General features: G+C 40.5%; 28 non-coding genes across 28 annotated transcripts; 18 read left to right on the top strand and 10 right to left on the bottom strand.

Annotated features, from left to right (window-relative positions):
* Positions 1–3,814: 3,814 nt before the first annotated feature.
* Trnal-uaa lies at positions 3,815–3,897 on the bottom strand. Its single transcript has one exon. It is a non-coding gene; the product is annotated as a tRNA-Leu (tRNA).
* Positions 3,898–4,356: 459 nt separating this feature from the next.
* On the top strand, positions 4,357–4,429 carry Trnar-acg. The gene has a single exon. It is a non-coding gene; the product is annotated as a tRNA-Arg (tRNA).
* A 216-nt stretch (positions 4,430–4,645) lies between these two features.
* On the top strand, positions 4,646–4,718 carry Trnar-acg. Its single transcript has one exon. It is a non-coding gene; the product is annotated as a tRNA-Arg (tRNA).
* Positions 4,719–4,862: 144 nt separating this feature from the next.
* Trnal-uaa lies at positions 4,863–4,945 on the bottom strand. The gene has a single exon. It is a non-coding gene; the product is annotated as a tRNA-Leu (tRNA).
* A 459-nt stretch (positions 4,946–5,404) lies between these two features.
* Trnar-acg lies at positions 5,405–5,477 on the top strand. Its single transcript has one exon. It is a non-coding gene; the product is annotated as a tRNA-Arg (tRNA).
* A 216-nt stretch (positions 5,478–5,693) lies between these two features.
* Positions 5,694–5,766, top strand: Trnar-acg. Its single transcript has one exon. It is a non-coding gene; the product is annotated as a tRNA-Arg (tRNA).
* A 144-nt stretch (positions 5,767–5,910) lies between these two features.
* On the bottom strand, positions 5,911–5,993 carry Trnal-uaa. Its single transcript has one exon. It is a non-coding gene; the product is annotated as a tRNA-Leu (tRNA).
* A 458-nt stretch (positions 5,994–6,451) lies between these two features.
* On the top strand, positions 6,452–6,524 carry Trnar-acg. Its single transcript has one exon. It is a non-coding gene; the product is annotated as a tRNA-Arg (tRNA).
* Positions 6,525–6,740: 216 nt separating this feature from the next.
* Trnar-acg lies at positions 6,741–6,813 on the top strand. Its single transcript has one exon. It is a non-coding gene; the product is annotated as a tRNA-Arg (tRNA).
* A 144-nt stretch (positions 6,814–6,957) lies between these two features.
* Positions 6,958–7,040, bottom strand: Trnal-uaa. The gene has a single exon. It is a non-coding gene; the product is annotated as a tRNA-Leu (tRNA).
* Positions 7,041–7,498: 458 nt separating this feature from the next.
* Trnar-acg lies at positions 7,499–7,571 on the top strand. The gene has a single exon. It is a non-coding gene; the product is annotated as a tRNA-Arg (tRNA).
* Positions 7,572–7,787: 216 nt separating this feature from the next.
* Positions 7,788–7,860, top strand: Trnar-acg. The gene has a single exon. It is a non-coding gene; the product is annotated as a tRNA-Arg (tRNA).
* A 144-nt stretch (positions 7,861–8,004) lies between these two features.
* Positions 8,005–8,087, bottom strand: Trnal-uaa. The gene has a single exon. It is a non-coding gene; the product is annotated as a tRNA-Leu (tRNA).
* A 458-nt stretch (positions 8,088–8,545) lies between these two features.
* Trnar-acg lies at positions 8,546–8,618 on the top strand. The gene has a single exon. It is a non-coding gene; the product is annotated as a tRNA-Arg (tRNA).
* Positions 8,619–8,834: 216 nt separating this feature from the next.
* Positions 8,835–8,907, top strand: Trnar-acg. Its single transcript has one exon. It is a non-coding gene; the product is annotated as a tRNA-Arg (tRNA).
* A 144-nt stretch (positions 8,908–9,051) lies between these two features.
* Trnal-uaa lies at positions 9,052–9,134 on the bottom strand. The gene has a single exon. It is a non-coding gene; the product is annotated as a tRNA-Leu (tRNA).
* Positions 9,135–9,592: 458 nt separating this feature from the next.
* On the top strand, positions 9,593–9,665 carry Trnar-acg. Its single transcript has one exon. It is a non-coding gene; the product is annotated as a tRNA-Arg (tRNA).
* A 216-nt stretch (positions 9,666–9,881) lies between these two features.
* On the top strand, positions 9,882–9,954 carry Trnar-acg. Its single transcript has one exon. It is a non-coding gene; the product is annotated as a tRNA-Arg (tRNA).
* Positions 9,955–10,098: 144 nt separating this feature from the next.
* Positions 10,099–10,181, bottom strand: Trnal-uaa. Its single transcript has one exon. It is a non-coding gene; the product is annotated as a tRNA-Leu (tRNA).
* Positions 10,182–10,639: 458 nt separating this feature from the next.
* Trnar-acg lies at positions 10,640–10,712 on the top strand. Its single transcript has one exon. It is a non-coding gene; the product is annotated as a tRNA-Arg (tRNA).
* A 216-nt stretch (positions 10,713–10,928) lies between these two features.
* Positions 10,929–11,001, top strand: Trnar-acg. Its single transcript has one exon. It is a non-coding gene; the product is annotated as a tRNA-Arg (tRNA).
* Positions 11,002–11,145: 144 nt separating this feature from the next.
* On the bottom strand, positions 11,146–11,228 carry Trnal-uaa. The gene has a single exon. It is a non-coding gene; the product is annotated as a tRNA-Leu (tRNA).
* Positions 11,229–11,686: 458 nt separating this feature from the next.
* Trnar-acg lies at positions 11,687–11,759 on the top strand. Its single transcript has one exon. It is a non-coding gene; the product is annotated as a tRNA-Arg (tRNA).
* A 216-nt stretch (positions 11,760–11,975) lies between these two features.
* On the top strand, positions 11,976–12,048 carry Trnar-acg. The gene has a single exon. It is a non-coding gene; the product is annotated as a tRNA-Arg (tRNA).
* Positions 12,049–12,192: 144 nt separating this feature from the next.
* On the bottom strand, positions 12,193–12,275 carry Trnal-uaa. Its single transcript has one exon. It is a non-coding gene; the product is annotated as a tRNA-Leu (tRNA).
* Positions 12,276–12,733: 458 nt separating this feature from the next.
* Trnar-acg lies at positions 12,734–12,806 on the top strand. Its single transcript has one exon. It is a non-coding gene; the product is annotated as a tRNA-Arg (tRNA).
* A 216-nt stretch (positions 12,807–13,022) lies between these two features.
* Trnar-acg lies at positions 13,023–13,095 on the top strand. Its single transcript has one exon. It is a non-coding gene; the product is annotated as a tRNA-Arg (tRNA).
* A 144-nt stretch (positions 13,096–13,239) lies between these two features.
* On the bottom strand, positions 13,240–13,322 carry Trnal-uaa. The gene has a single exon. It is a non-coding gene; the product is annotated as a tRNA-Leu (tRNA).
* Positions 13,323–13,328: the final 6 nt, after the last annotated feature.

Below are 13,328 nucleotides of genomic sequence, written 5' to 3'. Positions count from 1 at the left end.
TGATGCTTTTAAGCCCTTTTAAACCTCTTAATATTTTGTTTATCAATCTGTCAAATATATGGACTGATTGTTTAGTCAATTTGTAAGATGACTGAAATATTTTGGCAGGTTTTAAAATGCCCAGGTGAACCACATTTTACGCATTGACTGTAACATATATACATATATATATTTGGACACGTTGGTATTATGGTATGTGGTAGACACTATACAGACGTCCAACGGCTTGCGAGCGCCATTGCGGCAAGGATAACGTGAAAGTACACTAGTATCATATTGTTTGAGGATATATAACTCCAATTGACTATTTACACTGAAACAAAGCCACGGCTGGAATGTGTAAATCCATTCTTTCTATCGGTCTTGCCTTCGTTCTGTCGTTCTACCATTCGTTCTATCATTCAAATGTTTCTTCTATCGTTTAATCTTTCGTTTGCCCGCTCATCCGTCCGTCCATTAATTCATTTCGTCATTGTCATTCTCTGATCACCCGCTATAAAGTCTATTCGTTCGTTCGTTCGTTCGTTCGTTCGTTTCCAGTATTTTGCCTATTTATATCACCTGTTCCATGAATATTTGATATTTCTGTGCTGCGTTAGGCCACAAACAAACACTGCAGGTTGTAGGAGAGGCGGGTATAACCCCTAGAGTAGGACATGTTTACCCTTTTCACGACCGCCTGGTGTCACCGGGGACTTGACGAGATCCATTCATACAATTTTCACAACTATTTTGCCTTTTACGCCCGATGGAGTCTGTCCCGACAGATAATCGAGACTGGTTATTCTCTGGCGTTGCCGTTCATAATTTACACAATACAGTGTTATAAAGTGTTGTTGTTGTTGTTGTTGTTGTTGTTGTTGTAGTTGTTGTTTACTCTGTAGATTGTACGCACACTGTAGTTCACAATCTGTTATCTAGGTCAGTTGAAATATGCACAAATCTCATTTTTATAAACTTGTCATCCAAGTAGTATTACAATTAGGTTGAATTTTCAAAAACTATTTCAATCCAACTAATTTCTCATTCATAATGCGAGATCGTGTATTTTGATAATCCACCTCCATGAATAATTTAACTCCGAGTACACTCACTCGCATCATTCATCATTGTGAAAACGCCCATAAAAATTTAAACGAACTTCAAGCGTTCACGTTTCTATTCAGCGACAAAGCCCGATAGCTGCATTCACGCCCGAGGCAAGATTCACTGGTGGGCACCCACCCAGTCAGGGTCACGTGACCTAGAAAGCGACACCGGAAGTGTTGCACTCTGTTCGCCTGTGAACTGTTACGCGACTTGACATAAGGTCAACCCTTTTCAAAATCGACGGTATGTTGTGAGGTTCTAAAGGAGTGGTACAAGCTGTTGTGTTTTGAATATACACATGTATTTGTAGTTGTAAAACAACCATTATCTATTCTGCACCAAGTGCACTTGGATGTTTAAGACAAACACAACATCTCAAAAAATAAAATATTACACAAAATACACGGGTTTTTTTTTCATATGATTATATGCATGTAGCCTATTTGATAGATTAACTGTAGTCATACGAAAAAATTGAGTGTTCTTTAAATTCTATTGAATGGTATATTTCTGTCATTTTATTGTTTTTCGCATGCTGGTTCATATTGACAGCTAGGTTTGCCTACTTTTTTTATCTGAACTCGTTTTGATTAAATTACAGTAAACTACGGTTATAACGAACACGCTTATAACGAACTAACGGATATAACGAACTAACTTTATAGTCCCGACTATATGCTGTAGTTATGCTGTATATATACTTATAACGAATTACGGTTATAACGAACTAAAATTAGTAGTCCCTTTGAGTTCGTTATAACCGTAGTTTACTGTACTTGCAGATATTCCGCTGTACTATCACTGCTTCAACATATATACTTGTCGCAAGAGGCGGATAACGTGATTGGGTGGTCAGGCTCGCTGACTTGGTGGTGCATGTCATCGTATCCCAATTGCGTTGAACGACGCTCATGATGTCAATCATTGAACCGTCTGGTCCAGAGTCTATTATTTACAGACCGTGGTCTTATAGCTGGAATATTGCCGAGTGCGGCGTGAAACAAGAAACAAAGCTTAAATTTATATTATACTAGTACGCAATGAGCTGTTCAGTAAAACTGTCTAATAATACAACCAAAGAGGAATGTTTTAAATAATTGAAATGTTTTAAAAATTCGGATTCCTCTGAGATTTATTTTGAAAGGGCCAAACAGAAATGTGTGTAAACCTGCTATAGATTGTCAGCTTAACGCTTAAAAGAAAACTGACATATCCAAATACTTCTAAAATTTCATTTATTTTCGTAGTATTGGATCCAATGAAGCCATTATTTTTTACACTATTTAAGGCTAAATAGTGATGATGTTAATAACTTGATAAAATGGATTATTTATGACTCTCATAAGTACATGTAAGATGGGATCACCTTTCCTTCTACGTCATAAGTGACATATTAACATGTGCACATGAAGCGTCAGGTTGTTAAATAATTTATTACCACTCTTCATGCTACTCATGCTGAGAGAGTAACGTACACGTATAATTTCTCCCCTTAACAAAATTTATCCGCGTAAGATTAGGACACAGGTACATAAAAATGTAAACTTCATTTCTGAAATATTGGACATAACGCCATACCCAACAAACCCTCCATAAAACATAATTGTGACAATGTTGACATCCTGAAAAACACACAAAATCATCCTAGGTGCTATCTAACAGCGACACATCGAACCCAACTTCAGGAGTTCGTTAAAAAAAATTAACCAAACGATAAATGTGGTAAAACCTAAGAAACCTGTTAAACGAATATCTGGTTTATGATTTCTGAATTTATTATATCTTCTTGTCTTGATGTTTTAGGATCTCTTTTAAGATCACGTCTTTGATCGCGGCTTCAATAATTCGACCTCAAATATTTATTATTATTTATGGACGAAGGCTGGCCAATATTCGATCACGACAAAGCGTTGAAATAATCGGAAAATAAATAATAAATCATTTATTGTTGAAACAAATTAATAAAATGACAAATAAATACTCTCGTAAACGTACAAAATTGAAATATGTTTTAAGGTAATAAAGATGTTTTGTACAACATTTTTATTAAAACGAGTGTTTGCCGTTTCATCTTCAAATGTATGTGAAAGTTCAAGACAGGTTTTACAAAATCTACGTTATGTAAGGGAGATAACTGTTATTCATACATTATTTTGTTCTACATAATTTCAATAAAAACAATGTCGTCCATGATAAAAATGGTTCATTTGAAAACCATTTCTAAACATTATTTGCATTTCGTAGATGAAACACGATTAGAATCTATTTACAACAACGCCAGTCCTTTAAAGCCACGCGTTATCTTCCTTACTTCTTTCTCGTGACATTCATTTTCATAACCTCTGAAAATATCTGACATATTAATAACTCAACTCAACTCAACTTCGCTTAGCTTAGTTTCAGTATTACAATAACACCGACTCAGGGAAGGATCGGGGGTCGAATAAACAACAGCTGTTCAACGAGATACTAACACTTTAAGGTAGAATAAACAAAGAAACTGGTAAGTTTTATGGGGCGTGACGGATAACGCGTCTGACTACGGATCAGAAGATTCCAGGTTCGAATCCTGGCACTCTAGCAAAATCTTTTTAGCATTTTTCAAAAAAATAAATAAAATGCTGATAAGACGTTGAAGGACGTTTGTACCAGTGACTGAAATTTATTTACAATAAAAAACGCCAAGTAAATTATGTCAATGTTCACACATTAAAAGTATTCAACATAGCACGGGTGGGGTTCGAACCCACGCGGACATACGTCCATTGGATCTTAAGTCCAACGCCTTAACCACTCGGCCACCGTGCTGATACCTTCTGGAATGAAAATGTGGAGCCATGTGTCGGGTTAATATAATAAGTAGATAAAACGCCCAAGAGGAAAGAGTATGTGTTGTTTGTCCCAAACACATTTCGGAGCCATTTCCGGAAGTGTCATATGGTCCTGGGACACTATGTACCCTAAACTGGAATCTTCACAAAAATTGGTGATATCAGCTGCTGCTGGTACACAAATTAGTATCTATGTCGAATCGCATTGTATCATTGTTGACTTATGAATGTGCAAATTCAACTGCCCTGTCTTACGTTTGGAGTAATGAACTACCTCTTATTTTTCTCAGATACCTTTGGAAACACCTCTTCGTTCTTCCTGTGATTTGCTTCTTTACCAAATAACGTATGCCTCTTCGTAACAGTTGTGTTGTGATTACAATTCCTTGGTAAATTGAGAACTCCTCCTGACAAAGAACCACAAGAACACTACCTTGGGCGTGTGGCGCAACGGATAACGCGTCTGACTACGGATCAGAAGATTCCAGGTTCGAATCCTGGCACGCTCGAACGTTCGTTTTATTGTTTGTCATCGAACTGTTCGTTAATGGAATTGTCACGATAAACATGCCTTTTGTTTCTGCAAAATGCCTTGGACAAGTGGTGGTATTTGCAGCCGTGCTATAATAATAGCACATAAGAGATTTGTGACGTGCAGGAGGCCAGACAATGGTTTGTGGAAGTAGCACCAAGAAAAGGTCCAAATAGAAGTACACTCCTTCATGGGGCGTGTGGCGCAACGGATAACGCGTCTGACTACGGATCAGAAGATTCCAGGTTCGAATCCTGGCACGCTCGCAAAATCTTTTTAGCATTTTCCAAAAAAATAAATAAAATGCTGATAAGACGTTGAAGGACGTTTGTACCAGTGACTGAAATTTATTTACAATAAAAAACGCCAAGTAAATTATGTCAATGTTCACACATTAAAAGTATTCAACATAGCACGGGTGGGGTTCGAACCCACGCGGACATACGTCCATTGGATCTTAAGTCCAACGCCTTAACCACTCGGCCACCGTGCTGATGCCTTCTGGAATGAAAATGTGGAGCCATGTGTCGGGTTAATATAATAAGTAGATAAAACGCCCCAGAGCAAAGAGTATGTGTTGTTTGTCCCAAACACATTTCGGAGCCATTTCCGGAAGTGTCATATGGTCCTGGGACACTATGTACCCTAAACTGGAATCTTCACAAAAATTGGTGATATCAGCTGCTGCTGGTACACAAATTAGTATCTATGTCGAATCGCATTGTATCATTGTTGACTTATGAATGTGCAAATTCAACTGCCCTGTCTTACGTTTGGAGTAATGAACTACCTCTTATTTTTCTCAGATACCTTTGGAAACACCTCTTCGTTCTTCCTGTGATTTGCTTCTTTACCAAATAACGTATGCCTCTTCGTAACAGTTGTGTTGTGATTACAATTCCTTGGTAAATTGAGAACTCCTCCTGACAAAGAACCACAAGAACACTACCTTGGGCGTGTGGCGCAACGGATAACGCGTCTGACTACGGATCAGAAGATTCCAGGTTCGAATCCTGGCACGCTCGAACGTTCGTTTTATTGTTTGTCATCGAACTGTTCGTTAATGGAATTGTCACGATAAACATGCCTTTTGTTTCTGCAAAATGCCTTGGACAAGTGGTGGTATTTGCAGCCGTGCTATAATAATAGCACATAAGAGATTTGTGACGTGCAGGAGGCCAGACAATGGTTTGTGGAAGTAGCACCAAGAAAAGGTCCAAATAGAAGTACACTCCTTCATGGGGCGTGTGGCGCAACGGATAACGCGTCTGACTACGGATCAGAAGATTCCAGGTTCGAATCCTGGCACGCTCGCAAAATCTTTTTAGCATTTTCCAAAAAAATAAATAAAATGCTGATAAGACGTTGAAGGACGTTTGTACCAGTGACTGAAATTTATTTACAATAAAAAACGCCAAGTAAATTATGTCAATGTTCACACATTAAAAGTATTCAACATAGCACGGGTGGGGTTCGAACCCACGCGGACATACGTCCATTGGATCTTAAGTCCAACGCCTTAACCACTCGGCCACCGTGCTGATGCCTTCTGGAATGAAAATGTGGAGCCATGTGTCGGGTTAATATAATAAGTAGATAAAACGCCCCAGAGCAAAGAGTATGTGTTGTTTGTCCCAAACACATTTCGGAGCCATTTCCGGAAGTGTCATATGGTCCTGGGACACTATGTACCCTAAACTGGAATCTTCACAAAAATTGGTGATATCAGCTGCTGCTGGTACACAAATTAGTATCTATGTCGAATCGCATTGTATCATTGTTGACTTATGAATGTGCAAATTCAACTGCCCTGTCTTACGTTTGGAGTAATGAACTACCTCTTATTTTTCTCAGATACCTTTGGAAACACCTCTTCGTTCTTCCTGTGATTTGCTTCTTTACCAATGACGTATGCCTCTTCGTAACAGTTGTGTTGTGATTACAATTCCTTGGTAAATTGAGAACTCCTCCTGACAAAGAACCACAAGAACACTACCTTGGGCGTGTGGCGCAACGGATAACGCGTCTGACTACGGATCAGAAGATTCCAGGTTCGAATCCTGGCACGCTCGAACGTTCGTTTTATTGTTTGTCATCGAACTGTTCGTTAATGGAATTGTCACGATAAACATGCCTTTTGTTTCTGCAAAATGCCTTGGACAAGTGGTGGTATTTGCAGCCGTGCTATAATAATAGCACATAAGAGATTTGTGACGTGCAGGAGGCCAGACAATGGTTTGTGGAAGTAGCACCAAGAAAAGGTCCAAATAGAAGTACACTCCTTCATGGGGCGTGTGGCGCAACGGATAACGCGTCTGACTACGGATCAGAAGATTCCAGGTTCGAATCCTGGCACGCTCGCAAAATCTTTTTAGCATTTTTCAAAAAAATAAATAAAATGCTGATAAGACGTTGAAGGACGTTTGTACCAGTGACTGAAATTTATTTACAATAAAAAACGCCAAGTAAATTATGTCAATGTTCACACATTAAAAGTATTCAACATAGCACGGGTGGGGTTCGAACCCACGCGGACATACGTCCATTGGATCTTAAGTCCAACGCCTTAACCACTCGGCCACCGTGCTGATGCCTTCTGGAATGAAAATGTGGAGCCATGTGTCGGGTTAATATAATAAGTAGATAAAACGCCCCAGAGCAAAGAGTATGTGTTGTTTGTCCCAAACACATTTCGGAGCCATTTCCGGAAGTGTCATATGGTCCTGGGACACTATGTACCCTAAACTGGAATCTTCACAAAAATTGGTGATATCAGCTGCTGCTGGTACACAAATTAGTATCTATGTCGAATCGCATTGTATCATTGTTGACTTATGAATGTGCAAATTCAACTGCCCTGTCTTACGTTTGGAGTAATGAACTACCTCTTATTTTTCTCAGATACCTTTGGAAACACCTCTTCGTTCTTCCTGTGATTTGCTTCTTTACCAATGACGTATGCCTCTTCGTAACAGTTGTGTTGTGATTACAATTCCTTGGTAAATTGAGAACTCCTCCTGACAAAGAACCACAAGAACACTACCTTGGGCGTGTGGCGCAACGGATAACGCGTCTGACTACGGATCAGAAGATTCCAGGTTCGAATCCTGGCACGCTCGAACGTTCGTTTTATTGTTTGTCATCGAACTGTTCGTTAATGGAATTGTCACGATAAACATGCCTTTTGTTTCTGCAAAATGCCTTGGACAAGTGGTGGTATTTGCAGCCGTGCTATAATAATAGCACATAAGAGATTTGTGACGTGCAGGAGGCCAGACAATGGTTTGTGGAAGTAGCACCAAGAAAAGGTCCAAATAGAAGTACACTCCTTCATGGGGCGTGTGGCGCAACGGATAACGCGTCTGACTACGGATCAGAAGATTCCAGGTTCGAATCCTGGCACGCTCGCAAAATCTTTTTAGCATTTTTCAAAAAAATAAATAAAATGCTGATAAGACGTTGAAGGACGTTTGTACCAGTGACTGAAATTTATTTACAATAAAAAACGCCAAGTAAATTATGTCAATGTTCACACATTAAAAGTATTCAACATAGCACGGGTGGGGTTCGAACCCACGCGGACATACGTCCATTGGATCTTAAGTCCAACGCCTTAACCACTCGGCCACCGTGCTGATGCCTTCTGGAATGAAAATGTGGAGCCATGTGTCGGGTTAATATAATAAGTAGATAAAACGCCCCAGAGCAAAGAGTATGTGTTGTTTGTCCCAAACACATTTCGGAGCCATTTCCGGAAGTGTCATATGGTCCTGGGACACTATGTACCCTAAACTGGAATCTTCACAAAAATTGGTGATATCAGCTGCTGCTGGTACACAAATTAGTATCTATGTCGAATCGCATTGTATCATTGTTGACTTATGAATGTGCAAATTCAACTGCCCTGTCTTACGTTTGGAGTAATGAACTACCTCTTATTTTTCTCAGATACCTTTGGAAACACCTCTTCGTTCTTCCTGTGAATTGCTTCTTTACCAATGACGTATGCCTCTTCGTAACAGTTGTGTTGTGATTACAATTCCTTGGTAAATTGAGAACTCCTCCTGACAAAGAACCACAAGAACACTACCTTGGGCGTGTGGCGCAACGGATAACGCGTCTGACTACGGATCAGAAGATTCCAGGTTCGAATCCTGGCACGCTCGAACGTTCGTTTTATTGTTTGTCATCGAACTGTTCGTTAATGGAATTGTCACGATAAACATGCCTTTTGTTTCTGCAAAATGCCTTGGACAAGTGGTGGTATTTGCAGCCGTGCTATAATAATAGCACATAAGAGATTTGTGACGTGCAGGAGGCCAGACAATGGTTTGTGGAAGTAGCACCAAGAAAAGGTCCAAATAGAAGTACACTCCTTCATGGGGCGTGTGGCGCAACGGATAACGCGTCTGACTACGGATCAGAAGATTCCAGGTTCGAATCCTGGCACGCTCGCAAAATCTTTTTAGCATTTTCCAAAAAAATAAATAAAATGCTGATAAGACGTTGAAGGACGTTTGTACCAGTGACTGAAATTTATTTACAATAAAAAACGCCAAGTAAATTATGTCAATGTTCACACATTAAAAGTATTCAACATAGCACGGGTGGGGTTCGAACCCACGCGGACATACGTCCATTGGATCTTAAGTCCAACGCCTTAACCACTCGGCCACCGTGCTGATGCCTTCTGGAATGAAAATGTGGAGCCATGTGTCGGGTTAATATAATAAGTAGATAAAACGCCCCAGAGCAAAGAGTATGTGTTGTTTGTCCCAAACACATTTCGGAGCCATTTCCGGAAGTGTCATATGGTCCTGGGACACTATGTACCCTAAACTGGAATCTTCACAAAAATTGGTGATATCAGCTGCTGCTGGTACACAAATTAGTATCTATGTCGAATCGCATTGTATCATTGTTGACTTATGAATGTGCAAATTCAACTGCCCTGTCTTACGTTTGGAGTAATGAACTACCTCTTATTTTTCTCAGATACCTTTGGAAACACCTCTTCGTTCTTCCTGTGATTTGCTTCTTTACCAATGACGTATGCCTCTTCGTAACAGTTGTGTTGTGATTACAATTCCTTGGTAAATTGAGAACTCCTCCTGACAAAGAACCACAAGAACACTACCTTGGGCGTGTGGCGCAACGGATAACGCGTCTGACTACGGATCAGAAGATTCCAGGTTCGAATCCTGGCACGCTCGAACGTTCGTTTTATTGTTTGTCATCGAACTGTTCGTTAATGGAATTGTCACGATAAACATGCCTTTTGTTTCTGCAAAATGCCTTGGACAAGTGGTGGTATTTGCAGCCGTGCTATAATAATAGCACATAAGAGATTTGTGACGTGCAGGAGGCCAGACAATGGTTTGTGGAAGTAGCACCAAGAAAAGGTCCAAATAGAAGTACACTCCTTCATGGGGCGTGTGGCGCAACGGATAACGCGTCTGACTACGGATCAGAAGATTCCAGGTTCGAATCCTGGCACGCTCGCAAAATCTTTTTAGCATTTTCCAAAAAAATAAATAAAATGCTGATAAGACGTTGAAGGACGTTTGTACCAGTGACTGAAACTTATTTACAATAAAAAACGCCAAGTAAATTATGTCAATGTTCACACATTAAAAGTATTCAACATAGCACGGGTGGGGTTCGAACCCACGCGGACATACGTCCATTGGATCTTAAGTCCAACGCCTTAACCACTCGGCCACCGTGCTGATGCCTTCTGGAATGAAAATGTGGAGCCATGTGTCGGGTTAATATAATAAGTAGATAAAACGCCCCAGAGCAAAGAGTATGTGTTGTTTGTCCCAAACACATTTCGGAGCCATTTCCGGAAGTGTCATATGGTCCTGGGACACTATGTACCCTAAACTGGAATCTTCACAAAAATTGGTGATATCAGCTGCTGCTGGTACACAAATTAGTATCTATGTCGAATCGCATTGTATCATTGTTGACTTATGAATGTGCAAATTCAACTGCCCTGTCTTACGTTTGGAGTAATGAACTACCTCTTATTTTTCTCAGATACCTTTGGAAACACCTCTTCGTTCTTCCTGTGATTTGCTTCTTTACCAATGACGTATGCCTCTTCGTAACAGTTGTGTTGTGATTACAATTCCTTGGTAAATTGAGAACTCCTCCTGACAAAGAACCACAAGAACACTACCTTGGGCGTGTGGCGCAACGGATAACGCGTCTGACTACGGATCAGAAGATTCCAGGTTCGAATCCTGGCACGCTCGAACGTTCGTTTTATTGTTTGTCATCGAACTGTTCGTTAATGGAATTGTCACGATAAACATGCCTTTTGTTTCTGCAAAATGCCTTGGACAAGTGGTGGTATTTGCAGCCGTGCTATAATAATAGCACATAAGAGATTTGTGACGTGCAGGAGGCCAGACAATGGTTTGTGGAAGTAGCACCAAGAAAAGGTCCAAATAGAAGTACACTCCTTCATGGGGCGTGTGGCGCAACGGATAACGCGTCTGACTACGGATCAGAAGATTCCAGGTTCGAATCCTGGCACGCTCGCAAAATCTTTTTAGCATTTTTCAAAAAAATAAATAAAATGCTGATAAGACGTTGAAGGACGTTTGTACCAGTGACTGAAATTTATTTACAATAAAAAACGCCAAGTAAATTATGTCAATGTTCACACATTAAAAGTATTCAACATAGCACGGGTGGGGTTCGAACCCACGCGGACATACGTCCATTGGATCTTAAGTCCAACGCCTTAACCACTCGGCCACCGTGCTGATGCCTTCTGGAATGAAAATGTGGAGCCATGTGTCGGGTTAATATAATAAGTAGATAAAACGCCCCAGAGCAAAGAGTATGTGTTGTTTGTCCCAAACACATTTCGGAGCCATTTCCGGAAGTGTCATATGGTCCTGGGACACTATGTACCCTAAACTGGAATCTTCACAAAAATTGGTGATATCAGCTGCTGCTGGTACACAAATTAGTATCTATGTCGAATCGCATTGTATCATTGTTGACTTATGAATGTGCAAATTCAACTGCCCTGTCTTACGTTTGGAGTAATGAACTACCTCTTATTTTTCTCAGATACCTTTGGAAACACCTCTTCGTTCTTCCTGTGAATTGCTTCTTTACCAATGACGTATGCCTCTTCGTAACAGTTGTGTTGTGATTACAATTCCTTGGTAAATTGAGAACTCCTCCTGACAAAGAACCAAAAGAACACTACCTTGGGCGTGTGGCGCAACGGATAACGCGTCTGACTACGGATCAGAAGATTCCAGGTTCGAATCCTGGCACGCTCGAACGTTCGTTTTATTGTTTGTCATCGAACTGTTCGTTAATGGAATTGTCACGATAAACATGCCTTTTGTTTCTGCAAAATGCCTTGGACAAGTGGTGGTATTTGCAGCCGTGCTATAATAATAGCACATAAGAGATTTGTGACGTGCAGGAGGCCAGACAATGGTTTGTGGAAGTAGCACCAAGAAAAGGTCCAAATAGAAGTACACTCCTTCATGGGGCGTGTGGCGCAACGGATAACGCGTCTGACTACGGATCAGAAGATTCCAGGTTCGAATCCTGGCACGCTCGCAAAATCTTTTTAGCATTTTTCAAAAAAATAAATAAAATGCTGATAAGACGTTGAAGGACGTTTGTACCAGTGACTGAAATTTATTTACAATAAAAAACGCCAAGTAAATTATGTCAATGTTCACACATTAAAAGTATTCAACATAGCACGGGTGGGGTTCGAACCCACGCGGACATACGTCCATTGGATCTTAAGTCCAACGCCTTAACCACTCGGCCACCGTGCTGATGCCTTCTGGAATGAAAATGTGGAGCCATGTGTCGGGTTAATATAATAAGTAGATAAAACGCCCCAGAGCAAAGAGTATGTGTTGTTTGTCCCAAACACATTTCGGAGCCATTTCCGGAAGTGTCATATGGTCCTGGGACACTATGTACCCTAAACTGGAATCTTCACAAAAATTGGTGATATCAGCTGCTGCTGGTACACAAATTAGTATCTATGTCGAATCGCATTGTATCATTGTTGACTTATGAATGTGCAAATTCAACTGCCCTGTCTTACGTTTGGAGTAATGAACTACCTCTTATTTTTCTCAGATACCTTTGGAAACACCTCTTCGTTCTTCCTGTGATTTGCTTCTTTACCAATGACGTATGCCTCTTCGTAACAGTTGTGTTGTGATTACAATTCCTTGGTAAATTGAGAACTCCTCCTGACAAAGAACCACAAGAACACTACCTTGGGCGTGTGGCGCAACGGATAACGCGTCTGACTACGGATCAGAAGATTCCAGGTTCGAATCCTGGCACGCTCGAACGTTCGTTTTATTGTTTGTCATCGAACTGTTCGTTAATGGAATTGTCACGATAAACATGCCTTTTGTTTCTGCAAAATGCCTTGGACAAGTGGTGGTATTTGCAGCCGTGCTATAATAATAGCACATAAGAGATTTGTGACGTGCAGGAGGCCAGACAATGGTTTGTGGAAGTAGCACCAAGAAAAGGTCCAAATAGAAGTACACTCCTTCATGGGGCGTGTGGCGCAACGGATAACGCGTCTGACTACGGATCAGAAGATTCCAGGTTCGAATCCTGGCACGCTCGCAAAATCTTTTTAGCATTTTCCAAAAAAATAAATAAAATGCTGATAAGACGTTGAAGGACGTTTGTACCAGTGACTGAAATTTATTTACAATAAAAAACGGCAAGTAAATTATGTCAATGTTCACACATTAAAAGTATTCAACATAGCACGGGTGGGGTTCGAACCCACGCGGACATACGTCCATTGGATCTTAAGTCCAACGCCTTAACCACTCGGCCACCGTGCTGATGCC

The sequence above is a fragment of the Haliotis rufescens genome, unplaced genomic scaffold, assembly GCF_023055435.1.
Source record: "Haliotis rufescens isolate VD_foot unplaced genomic scaffold, xgHalRufe1.0.p SCAF_148, whole genome shotgun sequence".
Classification (NCBI taxonomy): domain Eukaryota; kingdom Metazoa; phylum Mollusca; class Gastropoda; order Lepetellida; family Haliotidae; genus Haliotis; species Haliotis rufescens.
This window is presented reverse-complemented; position numbering and strand designations above follow the sequence as displayed.